Raw genomic sequence first — 13,767 nt, 5'->3', positions numbered from 1 at the left:
CAAACAGATCCACAACCTTATTACGCCACTTTTGAGTAACTTTTAACATGGGTACAGTGATGCAAATAGCTTGTAAATCTACGTCTGACTTTTCAAGAAAAAATCTCAACTCCAGACGCTGCGACACAGTTTTAATGTTGTTTTCTCTCTCTTTCTCCCTCTCACTCTCTGTGACATCATTTCTCCTTCTCTCTTAAACTTATAGACACTGCTGTCTGCTTGGACGTGTAGAAGAATTGTTCAAAAGAAGTTGTGAATTCAACTGGCCGAAGAATTTGTCCGCAGTGTTTTTACAACGGTAAGCACAGAGGCCTAGATCTACAAAGCCTTCATAGCAATGCATTAGAAATAAGTCGGCATAACGAGCGTCAGTAACGCAGTAGACACTTCCATATAGACACCACTTGAACGTGGCAGTATAACAGAACTGAAATGCACAAGGCACACTGCACACGTAAAACCGTAGAGTTAACAAAACTTGTAATGCTTTAGCTCATTTACTCACATCTACATAATTCTAAACTCTAATTTGATTTTTTGTTTTGCAGATTACCAATTGGACATCTTTTGGAGTCCATTTAACAATTTGTTTATAATATTGTTTGTTGGTAAAGGTATTTTTCGAGTTGCTTCAAATATAGTTATAATTCAGTTTCGTTTACATTTATTAATTTAATAAAATTTAATTTAAAAAAAACACATACTTCTTTTATTTTTTGGGGGAGGGTTATAACGGTCCACAATAAAAATAATTATGAAATTCTATAGTAAGATATTCGAGACTAGGATTGAAAACTACTGAGTTCTAAGTAACAGATATAATAAAAATAACGGTGAAAAACTACTAAAATATCAGTTGACGGAGTACGTAATCAACGCTTGGCGCCTTGGCACTACCTTTCAAATAAATATAAAAAAAATATGATTATTAATATATTACAAAAGTACAGCAGCGGATGACACACACGACCCGGGAAAACAAAGCGACAAATTTACTACCTGAAATAAAGAAATGTTTGCTTGTTGAACTTGAAGAAAAAGAAAAAAATGTGGGCTTCGAAACGAGGCTGCGCATGCGTAGAGTACAACTGCTACACAAAAAAAAGGAAAGTTTTACATACTATCATAGAAATGAAGGGGCATATTATCAACAAAAGGCGATACATTATCGCAGCTTTTATCAGCAGGAAACTGCCTATAAAAGCGGCGATAATGTATCGCCTTTTGTTGATAATATGGCCCATTGCTCTTTTTTTTGATCAGTAAAATTAGGTGTATATTATCAAGGACCGGTGTTAAAATTCTCGCCGTTTTATTGGCCTAAAACTGCTGATAAAACGGCGGTAATGAGCTTGATAATACGGCCTTGGTATTTCCCATAGAAGCCCATGTTAACACCAGAACATAGGCTTCTATGGTAATTAACAAGGAAGTATTATCAAGCCCACCCTCCCAACATTAATAAAAAAACACAGACAATGCAGGTACCCGGAGCTGGAAGGTCATTTTACATATTACTGCCCTTGGAAGGTGGCATTCCCCGCGACGTGTATGGGGAGAGAGAGAGAGACAGCTCAATGCAACACCCGAGGCGTGCCGCTCCCCGAAACGGCGGGGTGTAGGACCGTAACCCCCCGCATACTTCAAAATAAAACCAGAGGAGTGCCGTTCCCCAGTGCTAGGGGCACCTTACAAGCCCCCATTATGCAAAAAATTGCCCCCGTAATTTGCCCCCCTGAGACCGAATGAATAAAACGGACTACTAGTATTTTTTCACCTTTGATTTTGATTTGATTTGATTTAGGATTTCTAGAGCGCTTAGCTACCCTCGGGCGTCCCAGTGCTATCATAAAAGCTTGACAGTACACCTTTTCCACCGCATACAAGTACTGCACGAGTACCCCGCCATTTTTTACTTAAAAATAAATAAAAATTGAGCCTAAAGATCCATGTACCACACCCGGACCAAGACTATAGGTTCAGAATATTTCTAGCCTGCACCCTTTCCTTACTTCTCAACTTTGTTTTACTGTTTTCTTATGACTCGGTGCTACCAAGGCACAAGATGGCCACCAACACTTCCTGGTTTTGAGTGTAGACAGACAGTTCGCAGCCAATCAGCATGCAGCTCGCGCTCGTAATTGAACGGATTTCCGTACGCGTGTGGAACTCCGTCTCTAGATATCGCTATGATTTTACTTGTAATTTTTTCAGAAACTACTGAACGGATTTACACCATCTGACAAAAAGCACAATCTGCGAACCGAACTCTATCTCTACCAAATTTGGTGTAATTCCGTTCAGCCGTTCGGGCTATAGCCCTGAATAAAGGTCCCTATGGAAAATTGCATGGGGAAAACAGGTTTTGGGACCCTCCTTTTTTCTCAGCCCCCACTTGACGAATCACCCCCAAACTTTCAGGGAAGGAGCGGAACCGAGCAGGTCATTTTCTTGGAGAAATTCACGAAGATTCGCCCACCGACGCCAAAATTAAATTCAAATAGAATGTTGTGGATTTCCTATGGAAACTAGGTCCTAACTATACCTACCTACTGGCGACCGCCAGTAGGTAATAAATATTTATATATATATATATATATATGGCAAAAACATTCCCTCGTAGGAAGAAATCAGAGGCCAGAGGGGAGTCCAGGGTCAAACACACAGCTTTATTCTCTCAGGTTACAGTGGCGGCGAATGCATTTCGGCAGTAGTGCCTTCCTCAGCGCCCTGCGCTGTAACGAGTCCATCACCAGAATGTCATTTCCTGCTTGTAAGTACCTGTCAGCACTGGTGCCCCTCCCCTTGAAGCGATAGACCCACCTTTGGTAGTTCAGGACGTGGCAAGGAACTACCTGTCCCAGAGTGCACTGTGTCGGCGCTGCTGGGTTGGTTGCAAGGGAGAGTGGGACAGACGGTAGGTCCGTGTTGGCAAGCAGGAAATAGGTGCAGGAATGCTCTGGTCCCTTAAGAAGTCCGCGTCTGTGACCTTGGGTCCCCTCGTTCCGCTCGGCCGGTCGTTCCAGGTCCGCTGTAAGGTGGGGGCTGCTCTGTGGAAGCAACATTACCCTGCGAGGTCAAATACCTCAGTCCATCTTTACATGCCTGGAATTGGCTGGCAGTCACCGGAGTTATCGTTACCACGATCAAGAAACGCTGCAAGCAGCCAAGCGCCGAGTAGACTCCGGGACACTTGATGAGCGAGGCCTTCCGTGTTGCACCCTCGACCAGTGCAATAAATATGGCAAAAACATTCCCTCGTAGGAAGAAATCAGAGGCCAGAGGGGAGTCCAGGGTCAAACACACAGCTTTATTCTCTCAGGTTACAGTGGCGGCGAATGCATTTCGGCAGTAGTGCCTTCCTCAGCACCCTGCGCTGTAACGAGTCCATCACCAGAATGTCATTTCCTGCTTGTAAGTACCTGTCAGCACTGGTGCCCCTCCCCTTGAAGCGATAGACCCACCTTTGGTAGTTCAGGACGTGGCAAGGAACTACCTGTCCCAGAGTGCACTGTGTCGGCGCTGCTGGGTTGGTTGCAAGGGAGAGTGGGACAGACGGTAGGTCCGTGTTGGCAAGCAGGAAATAGGTGCAGGAATGCTCTGGTCCCTTAAGAAGTCCGCGTCTGTGACCTTGGGTCCCCTCGTTCCGCTCGGCCGGTCGTTCCAGGTCCGCTGTAAGGTGGGGGCTGCTCTGTGGAAGCAACATTACCCTGCGAGGTCAAATACCTCAGTCCATCTTTACATGCCTGGAATTGGCTGGCAGTCACCGGAGTTATCGTTACCACGATCAAGAAACGCTGCAAGCAGCCAAGCGCCGAGTAGACTCCGGGACACTTGATGAGCGAGGCCTTCCGTGTTGCACCCTCGACCAGTGCAATAAATATGGCAAAAACATTCCCTCGTAGGAAGAAATCAGAGGCCAGAGGGAAGTCCAGGGTCAAACACACAGCTTTATTCTCTCAAGTTACAGTGGCGGCGAATGCATTTCGGCAGTAGTGCCTTCCTCAGCGCCCTGCGCTGTAACGAGTCCATCACCAGAATGTCATTTCCTGCTTGTAAGTACCTGTCAGCACTGGTGCCCCTCCCCTTGAAGCGATAGACCCACCTTTGGTAGTTCAGGACGTGGCAAGGAACTACCTGTCCCAGAGTGCACTGTGTCGGCGCTGCTGGGTTGGTTGCAAGGGAGAGTGGGACAGACGGTAGGTCCGTGTTGGCAAGCAGGAAATAGGTGCAGGAATGCTCTGGTCCCTTAAGAAGTCCGCGTCTGTGACCTTGGGTCCCCTCGTTCCGCTCGGCCGGTCGTTCCAGGTCCGCTGTAAGGTGGGGGCTGCTCTGTGGAAGCAACATTACCCTGCGAGGTCAAATACCTCAGTCCATCTTTACATGCCTGGAATTGGCTGGCAGTCACCGGAGTTATCGTTACCACGATCAAGAAACGCTGCAAGCAGCCAAGCGCCGAGTAGACTCCGGGACACTTGATGAGCGAGGCCTTCCGTGTTGCACCCTCGACCAGTGCAATAAATATGGCAAAAACATTCCCTCGTAGGAAGAAATCAGAGGCCAGAGGGGAGTCCAGGGTCAAACACACAGCTTTATTCTCTCAGGTTACAGTGGCGGCGAATGCATTTCGGCAGTAGTGCCTTCCTCAGCGCCCTGCGCTGTAACGAGTCCATCACCAGAATGTCATTTCCTGCTTGTAAGTACCTGTCAGCACTGGTGCCCCTCCCCTTGAAGCGATAGACCCACCTTTGGTAGTTCAGGACGTGGCAAGGAACTACCTGTCCCAGAGTGCACTGTGTCGGCGCTGCTGGGTTGGTTGCAAGGGAGAGTGGGACAGACGGTAGGTCCGTGTTGGCAAGCAGGAAATAGGTGCAGGAATGCTCTGGTCCCTTAAGAAGTCCGCGTCTGTGACCTTGGGTCCCCTCGTTCCGCTCGGCCGGTCGTTCCAGGTCCGCTGTAAGGTGGGGGCTGCTCTGTGGAAGCAACATTACCCTGCGAGGTCAAATACCTCAGTCCATCTTTACATGCCTGGAATTGGCTGGCAGTCACCGGAGTTATCGTTACCACGATCAAGAAACGCTGCAAGCAGCCAAGCGCCGAGTAGACTCCGGGACACTTGATGAGCGAGGCCTTCCGTGTTGCACCCTCGACCAGTGCAATAAATATGGCAAAAACATTCCCTCGTAGGAAGAAATCAGAGTTCAGAGGGGAGTCCAGGGTCAAACACACAGCTTTATTCTCTCAGGTTACAGTGGCGGCGAATGCATTTCGGCAGTAGTGCCTTCCTCAGCGCCCTGCGCTGTAACGAGTCCATCACCAGAATGTCATTTCCTGCTTGTAAGTACCTGTCAGCACTGGTGCCCCTCCCCTTGAAGCGATAGACCCACCTTTGGTAGTTCAGGACGTGGCAAGGAACTACCTGTCCCAGAGTGCACTGTGTCGGCGCTGCTGGGTTGGTTGCAAGGGAGAGTGGGACAGACGGTAGGTCCGTGTTGGCAAGCAGGAAATAGGTGCAGGAATGCTCTGGTCCCTTAAGAAGTCCGCGTCTGTGACCTTGGGTCCCCTCGTTCCGCTCGGCCGGTCGTTCCAGGTCCGCTGTAAGGTGGGGGCTGCTCTGTGGAAGCAACATTACCCTGCGAGGTCAAATACCTCAGTCCATCTTTACATGCCTGGAATTGGCTGGCAGTCACCGGAGTTATCGTTACCACGATCAAGAAACGCTGCAAGCAGCCAAGCGCCGAGTAGACTCCGAAATTCACTGAAAAAAACCATAGGTTATAGACCATATATAGTTAGGGATTAGCATTTACAAAACCTTATTTTACTCGCATAAAACCATTGAAATTCGCATATATAGTTAGTTGCGCTAACTATATATCGCGCACCCGCAATCCACTGCTGATGATGTCACATATTACATCATTCATGACATGGTCAGTGACATCACTGATGACATCATCCAGTGACTGTATGTTTCTGTAAAGTTAAAATACGTATTACATATTGAAGAATGAGTGGATGTATAAGTGTCTGGATGAAGGATTTAGTAGGTGCATGACTGACTGTATAAGTGAGTGATTAAATGTGTCTCACTGAGTGCATGGGTTAGTGACTAAACTGTCTTAATTTGTGCATCATTATGTCTGTTGTTCTGTAAACTGCTGCATGTGTTGATCAGTAGCTATATGAGTAACTATATGGGTTATTGATTGGTTGCCCAAGTATTTGTATGGGAGACTGAGTGTGTGTGGGGGTGGCTGGGAGGTGTATGACTCTGTGCATAGATGTGTGAGCAGTTGATTGACTAGATGTATGGGTTCAAAAGTGCATGTGGAGACAGCTGCATGGGCGGTTGACTGTGTGCATGAGTGTATTGGTGAGTGAATGGATATCTCAGTGCTACATGTCAAAGTAAGTACATATGTAAAACACAGTACATGTGAGAGTTGACATATATAAATAACTGTGCATAAGAGCCAGTGAATGTGTGAGTGGCTGTATGGATCATTGTGAACTTGTATCAGGGATTGTATAAGGGAGTAAATATGTGTTAGTTCATTCTCGAATAAGTAATGTGTGTATAACTGTATAGTAGAGGAAATGGAGGTGTGATTGATTCTTTGCATGACTGACTAGGTGTGTGAGTAACTCCATGGATGAGTGACAGTCTGTGAGTTTTTGTTTACACTGAGTGTATCTAAGGTTATATTAGAGTCTGAAGAGGTTCATCGTATTATCACATGAATGATGTCATTAGTGATGTACTCAGTAATGTCAAATGAGATGTCAAATGAGATGTCATCAGTGATGTCATTTAAGATGTCATCATTGATGTCATCAGTGATGTCATTTGAGATGTCATCAGTGATGTCATTTGAGATGTCATCAGTGATGTCATCAGTGATGTCACTGACCATGTCATGAATGATGTAATATGTGACATCATCAGCAGTGGATTGCGGGTGCGCGATATATAGTTAGCGCAACTAACTATATATGCGAATTTCAATGGTTTTATGCGAGTAAAATAAGGTTTTGTAAATGCTAATCCCTAACTATATATGGTCTATAACCTACGGTTTTTTCAGTGAATTTTCAAAGTTTTGTAAATGCTAATTCCTAACTATATATGGTCTATAACCTATGGTTTTTCAGTGAATTTCATTGGTTTTTTAAAAGCTAATATCTATAGCTGTAACATATGTTCTTATTCTAATTCATAAATATATTTTATATATATTTGTATTATATTTTTTAAATTCAATTTATATTAATTAATATATTATTAATTTATATTTATATTATTTATATTATATTATATTTGTATTAAAGCCACCCATATGTAGGTAGGACTCTTCTGGTCATAATTTGAAAACACAGCACAGCTCCTATGTACATACACACCTTATCAGTACTAATACTTTACATTAACTATAATTACAATTGGTAAAAAAATGCAAAATCGCCTTTCAAAGCATAATGCAAACACTTGACGCAAAACATCATTTAAAATATACATGTGGCCTTGGATTTAGGCCCCTACATACCGATTGGCCATTTACCGGTCGGAAACGGCCGAAATCGGCCGTAACCGGTCGGTAAATGGCCTGAAACAACCACCTAAATCGGGCCCTAAGTATGCATGCATTTGATTTCAAACAAAGTTTTTAAACCTTTAATGTAAAACAATAATACACCTACATTCATGCGGAACAGACTTAAGATGCCCTAATACACATCAAAAAGTTTTTTTAAGGAACTTGCACCTTTTTTTCAATAACTTTTAACATGGCTATGTAACTCAAACAATCAAAATGAAAAATTTTCAGGCACACATGGGGGCGTATTTACAAGGACCTTGCACTACGGGGAAAGTGACTTCAAATGACCAGACACACATGGGGACGTATTTACAAGGCCCTTGAACCCGGGGGAAGTGACTTAAAATTGCTAAGCACACATAGGAGAGTATTTACAATGCCCGTGCAACACTTATGCATCATTTTTTACATATACACCGTAACAATACCAACACAAAAGCATAATATATCTGTTCCGCAAAAGCGACGCATTGCAGGAGTCACATCACAAGTACATAGTTTCTCATAATTTTTTAAAGCATGCCTTTTCCTTAAAAACGATTTTCCGATCATAATTTGAAAACACAGCACAGCTCCTATGTACATACACACCTTGTCAGTACTAATAATTTACATTATCTACAATTACAATTGGTAAAAGAATCCAAAATCCTTTGAAAGCAGAATGCAAAACACTTGACGCAAAACATCATTTTAAATACACAGCTAACTTTCTTATTTACGCAAAGAAGCATACTAGTCTTTATCTAAAATATATAAACGATAACTCACCTTTACAAATTCTTTTTGAAATTCAAAACAGACTCAGAAACACACCAATTATTCTTTAGCAGAATTAAAGGTATGCACTCCAGAGGCTGGAACCAACAAAGGCACTGAAAGGCTGATATTCATCACACATATCTCTCATGTCAGCCAATCAAAACTCTTCCCTCACTATTTTCAAATCAACACCCTTCCCCCCTCTGCCCTTTCTACCTCTTTTCCATAGCCACTACCGCCTGCCAGACCTCTCAGGTTTACAAGTTCACACAACAATGTTTCAAATGAACTCTGAACTCTCAGTACACCTGCTAATCCACTGAAATCTTTCATAACATCATTTTTTATTAACCATTCAAATTACATCTTTCAAAGAACACATCCATGCACCCTAACTTTCTGTTTTCAGCAATAGAAATACACCAATCACTGCTAATGAATCATTTGCACTTAAACTCCACAGTTTTTTTTCATTACAAACTTCACTATTTCAACTGCCATTTCATTCCCACACTTCATCTGACTGCAGCAAAAACTCCTCTAGCCATGTGTTCAGTCTGGATTCTTGGACATAGCTACATCCACTGGGCTCACAGGTATGCTGATAACAGAAATTTACACAACCTCAATTTACAAAATGTGGAAATAAAATGGATTGGCCAAAGAGGATTGAAATGTCACCAATTGATACCATTGGTGAAAACCTTTTTACATTTGCCAAACCCTGACCTCATAATAGTGCACTGTGGCGGAAACGATTTAGGCACTTTGACTGGGGTAGGTCTGGAAATGCTCCTAAAGGACACCTTTGAGCATTTGATGACACTTTTTCCTCAAACTGCCTTGGTATATTCCAATATATACCAAAGACAAAAATGGAGGTGGTCCAATCAATTTTGTCCACAATTAGAAAAATCGAGGAAGCATGTAAATAAGTCTGTTTCAGCTTACATGAGGGACCATGGAATGGGCTGCATCTACAACAATAACTTGCGTTACTACATGCAAGATATCTACAGAGGAGATGGCGTGCATTTCTCAGATGAGGGGAACAAAGTTTTCATACTAAATTTAAGAATGTGTATTGGTTCCTACTTATAAGTTTTTAGAACATACACAAAACCCAAAAGCTCTTTTCAGAGCTACCTTAACTTAGTGTACTCTTTTGAAATTTCGAATGTTCCTTTTTTCACTTATTTTCACCTATCTTCGCCTCCCGGTACGCTAACTAGTTCGCGTACCGGCAGCTAACCACGCGAAAAAAAAAAAAAAATTAACGACAAATATGAGCCTCCTGAGCCACCCTCAGAAAACTTAGGGAGACAGGATACGTCTAAACTACCCCAATCTACCCATTCTGATCATTATTTACCATCCATCTTGTATCTCAATTCTACCGAAACACAAAATGGAGGACTCCCGTAACGCTGCAAGTTCGCGTACCGGGAAACACACTGACAAGCACTCGCTCAAAAAAGGTGGGAAAGTAATTTACAGAAAAACAACTGGAGACACTTTCACCAATTAAACATTAGCTCATACTACACACCAATCCCTACCATTTTCACAAATATTGTTGGAATACCATTTACCATTTAGCATGTAGAACTCTCTAAAATCCCTGAGGTAAATTACTTCACAAAACATATCGGAAGTGTTGGAAATGACAACCAATTAAAAGATTACTTTCAATTTCTACTATTATATCATGACATTTCATTGGTTATGTACCTGAATATATATATACAAAGATAGAGAAACACACCCATTTTGACTACTACTTCGTGAAGTGCATAACAAAAAATCAACTGTTAACATCAACTTATATTTAAAAGGTAAGATATTATTTATAAAACTGAAGTATGTTCTGTACTGAAAGCTAATTAGAAAAACATTTTCTGACAATTCTATTCTATCACTCTGTAATACTTATAGAAAAAAATAGACTTCTCTGTTTTAGTTATGGCAGGGCCAGTCCAAGGATTTGCAAGACCATGGGCTAAAAGGGAACGTGCGTGAGGCCCCCTCCAATTTACATAAGTGGCCCCTTGCAAGGAGAACATTCACAGACACTGAGGGGGCCACATTTCTCACACCTTCATAGGTGTGAGAATTGATTGTGGTCTAAAAGTTAAAACTGTGGGTGCGCAAAAATGCTGGACAATGGGCCCACCACAGTGTCTGTGAATGGTCTCCTTGCAATTGAGGGAGCGTCTCCTTCTCCCTCCCCTATACCTCTTGACACCATCCATGAGAGGCCCAAGGAGGGGGCCCCATGCAATAGACCTTAATTGCAGGCGACACCTTTCTTTATGATAGATCTCCAGGAAAACAAAAGGACACATCACCAGTGCGTGGCCCCATGCTGGTGTGCTGAGTGCGAGACCATGAGCGGCAGCCCACGCTGCCCATGCCTAGCGCCAGCCCTGAATTAAGGATAGAGTTAGACTTCTATAGTATAATTCAGAATTGACTAAGAGTTTATTTGATAATTTTCTTCATATTTCTACTTCTAATTTGATACCATACACTGCCCAAAGAAAAAAACACTATATAAATAACCAAACTGCCAATCTGTACTGAAACCCAACAATGCCCTTTCTGTACTGATATATTTTTTAAAAATTCATTTTTCAGAATTGAAAATGTAAGAACAACAAAACAACATGAAAACTGAAACAGAAAAAAAAATTGAGACACAAGTTGACATGGATTTCTACGACGACACAATAAATAATGAACTTGTGCAATGTGTAGATGCAGTAGATTTTCTACTAAAAAATGAAGAAAAAAATTATCACGATTTTTTAGATTTTCTTTTAAATTTTGAAAAACAAAATGAAAAATAAATGTTAATTTCTTAATTCAAAAATTGTTTGACACATTATTTATTTTTATATGTATATTGAAAACTAGTAGCAAATGTATTATAACGTGAAGTCAGACTTAAAATATACTGTGCAACTTTTTGGTGTTACATACTAGCTTTGTTCATAGTTACTTCCTTTCTCCCACTATATAATCCCCAATGTGTATTTAACATCTCTTTATCATCTCCTGCCACCATGTTGTTTCGGCTTTCCAGACAGACTATGGTATGAACTCCATATACCACAATAACTTCTATAACAACAGGCAAGATATTTACAAAGGAGACGGCGTTTATTAAATTATAGACTCTGCATTGGTACCTACATGTAGCTACGTAAATAAAAAAAACAAAAACAAAAACAAAACGAACAATCAATAAACATACAATAAGTTAAAAGTCGATTATTCTTGTTTCCTTATAGTACGCTCCCCAGACTGCTTTCCGGTACGCGAACCGGGCGCACCCCACGAAAAAAACAATTTTTTTTTTTTTGGGGACCCGCGGGGCACTTTAATATCCCCCTCATCAATCCTAGGGGGTCAGAAGGGGTCTACCTTGCCCCCTTTCCTTTATTTCCCCCTTCGTTTTGGCCTCCTCTTGTCTCTCGAGCCTACCGAGAGACAAAATGACGGCCACTACGGACTGTTTAGAATGTTGACAGACACCGGAGAGCCAATCAGCTCCGCTTCGCAAAGCTCCGTTACGCGAAAAGTACGCGAACTGGTGCGCTATCCAGGACGCTGTCACAGATATATAAATTTTTTAAAACGTTAATTTCACAAAATCCACTGGAGCACATATATTGAAACCCAGCAAAGGCACATCGGGCTAACAGTCCCTACAATTTTGCCAAGTTTCGTGCAAATCCATTCAGCCGTTCGAGCTAAAAGTGAGGCCAAACGCCCTATGGAAATTAACATGGGAAAAATGCGTTTTGGGACCCCCCTTTTTTCTCGGCCCCCCCTTGACGAAACCCCCCCAAATTTTCAAGGGCTGCTCAGAAACAAAATGTGCCATTTTCCTGAAAATTTCAGCCGATTCCGTTATTAGACATAGAATTTTCAAAAGTCCCATAGGAAAAAAATCCTAACTATATATACCTACTGCCAGTAGGTAATATATATATACCAGTAGTGTGATCAAGCTCCCTAGTGGAGTGAAACGCGTTACCTCATAATAAACGTTTTGAACCTGCTACTCACTTGAGTCTGGATTATTGGAGAGCTTTACTTTCGACTGTCTGCTGTGGCGCTGCGAGGTCTGCACCCTGCTGCTGCCTGTCACTCACTGACAGGCTGGGACTCCTTTACATATATATATATATATATATATATATATATATATATATATATATATATATATATATATATATATATATATATATATATATATATATATATATATATATATATATATATATATATATATATATAAAATACACGGATGGCGTGCTTCCGCCGCTTGTACAGCGGGCGTTCGACAGGGTCGCCAAACCCTTAATATATCCAAGTCCTGGTTACACAATCCTATCAGGAAAAACCAGAGTCGAAGCCCAATTCAATTTCGAGTGCTCAAAGATTTATTTTGGCATGAAAAAACAACCCTACGCGTTTCGAGGTACGCCTACCTCTTGCTCACGGGTGGAGTGTCAATCACAACGCCAAACTTTTAAAGTGACACGTTAACATTTGCACATATCACGTGGTAATTAGCATGAAGACAGACTAACATCGATACTTTGTTACTGCCGCATTTACATTTTGTTACACTGTATACCTGATAAATATTTAGCACATAAGAGATGCATTATTTCATATGTTTACCAGGATGCCCTGAAATGCATTTAAACATCGACATGCATTCTGTAAATTACACAAAAGATTATAATCAGGCGATTTTTGACCATAGTCCATAATTGTGACAAAGATGAAGAATGTGTTAAACATGACCTGCTCGTGATTTCACACTGCTTATGCCCACTGGGGCGTTATAGACTTTGTCACAATTATGGACTATGGTCAAAAATCGCCTGATTATAATCTTTTGTGTAATTTACACATAATTATTTGAACTCTTTACTGTCAGGTTGACAAAAACATTTGCAGGACACTCAATTTGAATAGTAACATATTCGCCAAATTGTGAGATATAATCATTTTGGTTGGAATGCATGTCGATGTTTAAATGCATTTCAGGGCATCCTGGTAAACATATGAAATAATGCATCTCTTATGTGCTAAATATTTATCAGGTATACAGTGTAACAAAATGTAAATGCGGCAGTAACAAAGTATCGATGTTAGTCTGTCTTCATGCTAATTACCACGTGATATGTGCAAATGTTAACGTGTCACTTTAAAAGTTTGGCGTTGTGATTGACACTCCACCCGTGAGCAAGAGGTAGGCGTACCTCGAAACGCGTAGGGTTGTTTTTTCATGCCAAAATAAATCTTTGAGCACTCGAAATTGAATTGGGCTTCGACTCTGGTTTTTCCTGCTAGGATTGTGTAACCAGGACTAGGATATATATAT

Source organism: Lissotriton vulgaris, chromosome 4_1 (assembly GCF_964263255.1).
Source record: "Lissotriton vulgaris chromosome 4_1, aLisVul1.2, whole genome shotgun sequence".
NCBI lineage: Eukaryota > Metazoa > Chordata > Amphibia > Caudata > Salamandridae > Lissotriton > Lissotriton vulgaris.
The sequence above is the reverse complement of the archived record's forward strand: the minus strand, read 5'-3'. Positions refer to the sequence as shown.